Below are 3,660 nucleotides of genomic sequence, written 5' to 3'. Positions count from 1 at the left end.
AGTTCTGAGTCAGAAGCTAACTCAGCTGATTTGGTCTAGGCCAAAGCCGGTGCACGGCCGTAACACATTTTGCACAGGCCATGATCAAATTAGCATCAGAATGACGCTTCATCCAAGCATTACTTAGCCATCCACACAGCTGCAACAAGCCAACACTGCCAATGCCCTCTCTGTAATTCTAACATCAGCTCAACCTGCAGCTGATCAATCACATTCTCCCATCCGCAACAGCTCCACAAATCTGCTTCAAATTCATCTAAATCTTCAAACTCAGCCACTATCCCATTACCAAATACTCCAGCTGAGACTCATAACCAACTTCTGCGCCTGCGATGCCATTATCTACAACCCCACAAGCCTAGTACCAACAATTAGCCAAACACCACTTCACTGCATCAGTTAGCACCACTTTATCCCATCATTGACAGCTGCATCTGTATCAATCCTAGCATTCATCTACTCATACCCAGTAGCTTCAATTACTTCCTGCATCAGTATCAACTCATAGAAAACAACAACACACTACTACAACAATGAAAACTGCGCTGCAGCTTCAACAATAGCATCACAGCCTTCTGTAGCTTCTTTCTAACGGTTGAAACTAACACTTCAGCTCCATACTGCAATAACATCACTCATATCTCGATGAATCAGCTGCGAATCATTCTGCGATTTCAGTTCTTATCATACACCCATCACATCCATTCCATGTTGCTTCTCTGCTTCTTACATCTCACAGCAAATAACAGCCAGCTACAACCAACTTAACTCCTACAATATCAGCTCAATCACCACTTTAGTCGCCATTGTAACTTCATCTCCTGATCCCTGCAATTGCAACCTAGACATATTTGTCACGGAAATTGCAGCTTCTGCAGTACTTCCATCTCCCTCAATATCATTCTTTGCAGCAACTCAGCTTCCGCATTCATTTATCCCCTGCAATCATAACTTGCAATTCTGCACAACACAACATCATCACCAATACTCCATTCATTCCAGCCCTGTATCATACACATACATCTAAGCCATCATTACCATTTCATCATTATTTCCTATTCCCACCTGCTAATATTGTAATTCCTAGCTGCACTGCAACTTCATTACAAAACCAACTTGAACATCATCATTCTACCAGAATTGCACCTACTTCATCTCAACTGCAGTTTTAGATCCAACAACTTCCTTGAATCAATACCAGAACCCATATCAAATCGAACCCTAGTTTTCCAATTTCATTAATTCTACAGCTCCAAGCATCAATCTCCATCTTTATCAAAAGACCTATCTGCTCATCAAAACAGAACCCTAGTTCTTCTCTAAAATCTCAATTCACACAAACCCATCACCAATTTCTCTGATTTCTTCCTTAATCTTTATCAACAGTCATCATTTCCTTCATCTGACTTCGATTCCTTCTCTCTCAATACAGAACCCCCATCTCTTCAATCTCATTTCTCGGCCATTCAACCCATTACAACGACCACCATCATCTCCCTGATCAATTTCATCTTCATGATCTTCTTAACTGCAACAGCAACGAGCATCAAAATCTCAATCTTGATTCAGAAAGCCACAAATTCAAGGCAAACCCTAACTATCAAATTCATCTCAATTCCTTCATTCCCTGATCTTGGAGGTAAATCCATCAAAACCCCATCTCTGCTATCCTTCATAAGCCCTGAATTGTCATTAATCTTCACCAATTCTTCCAATTCGTCACCAACAATAGAAGATCCGATTCTCCCAGTACCAGCAGAATTCCTCCTTGATTTCTTGTTCAAAACCTTTGTAAACACCACTGAACTTCATCATCCTCTTCTCCAATATCATCTGCAACATCACACTCAAAACCCATATCGATTTCCTCTCTAGTTTCTCTATGAATATCTCTTTCTTTGCCGCCATGGTCTTGCATATTTCATATGAAGAACAACAAATGATTGACCTGCTGAGTTCTAGGTCTTGTGTAGGAATTGTAGATGGCTATATCCACTTAGATGAAGAAGATATGGGGTTACCCATCTAGGCACCCATGAATAAGATAAGGGCCAACCAAATGGCAGCCCCTATGTTGACTCCATTGCGCTCCCGATGGTAGTTGTATAGAAAATGACGCTTTCGTCCTTATTGCTCCAAATGAATGTTTTCTTCTTTTTTGAATTATTCCACCAACAACAACCGTTTCTTACTTCTCATATTCACTTCTTATCTTCAATGTCTCTTCATCACTAAAGTTGTCGTGCTTTTCAGACAGAAATTTGCATCACTAAAGCCGACATACTTTTCAGACAGAGATGAAGAAATAAAAGCAAATAATGAGAAATAATCCGCATCCAACAGCATTTGCACCTTTTTGCCTTTTAAGCGCGTTTCTTCTTTTTTTGTTCCAAATGACTCCAAAGTACCTAAACACTCAAAAGCAAACATAAGGTACATATTTTAGAAGAAAAGTAGCAAAGAAAGCATAAATACTAGATATAAAATTAAGGTGTTTTAGACATCTATCAAATTCCCCCACACTTAGACTTTGTTAGTCCTCGAGTAAATCAAACAAAACAATTTTAAAACATTCAAACAACTCCATCTCATCGAGGTTAGGGTTACTCTTAGCATGAATAACAGGCCTTTGAACCCCTAGGTGTCCCTAGTGGACGAGTTTTAGTCTCGTGAAGGTTTACAAGAGGTTTGCCTATAAAACCTATTTTTCAAACTCCATCTACCTGTGACAAATCCATGAATGAATCCAAAATGGTTGCAAAAGGAGGTACCTTGTTATGAATCCAAATTAATATATATAAATTATGCTATGTTAAGAAAGTCTAACAAGCCACAATCTCAAAAACTAACAAACCACAATCACAAATGAATAGATAAAGAAGATGGAAATAGATATAGATGGTTGTGATGTTTACTAAAATGATCGATGTTTCCCATATCTGTCTGCTGGTCGCTGCCAATGATAAACCTATGAATCCTATTGGATTGAGCTACTGGTCTGAATTCTAATATCAACACACTGGCATATACAAGGGAACCAACAGTCAATAAAATTAAATCTAGATCGACTCACTGGCATATACAAGGTAACCATGAGTCGATTTTATTGCACCATAACAATTTTTTTTTTGAGACATCATGATTGGATCTTGTGGATCCAAGCGCATGTTTCTTGTCAGCAGATTACATGATAGTTCCCTTGGATCCTGCACTCCACGCTTGCTTAGGTGACGGAGACAGGGAGAACACACACATACTGCTTTATCCAAGTGTCAAATTTATTCCGTTTGGTCAATTGGTCGGTGTCTTTTTTTTTTCTTTCTTTTTTTTGTAGTAACTCAATCACACTATTTCATCCTAAGAGCAATAACAAGTCGATGTTAGTGACCCACCAAATCACATAGATATAACATAAAGGTTGCAAAAGTAAAAACAGAAAGTGATATGGTGATATTCCGAGCTATGGTAACAACTTTCATATTATTTCTAACACTTGAATAATTTTGTCCCTTGTAGTTAATGGGTTCCTCAACTCCCGCAACCAAAACGGTTTCATCCACATAGATTGGTAGTGTCATCCTAAAGGCACATATTTCTATGTTTTGCAGTATCATTTTTGATTTTTTTTTTTGATTTTTCAGTTTTCTATATATATATATA

The sequence above is a fragment of the Papaver somniferum genome, unplaced genomic scaffold, assembly GCF_003573695.1.
Source record: "Papaver somniferum cultivar HN1 unplaced genomic scaffold, ASM357369v1 unplaced-scaffold_33, whole genome shotgun sequence".
NCBI classification, from domain to species: Eukaryota; Viridiplantae; Streptophyta; class Magnoliopsida; order Ranunculales; family Papaveraceae; genus Papaver; species Papaver somniferum.
Note: the sequence above shows the minus strand (reverse complement) of the source record.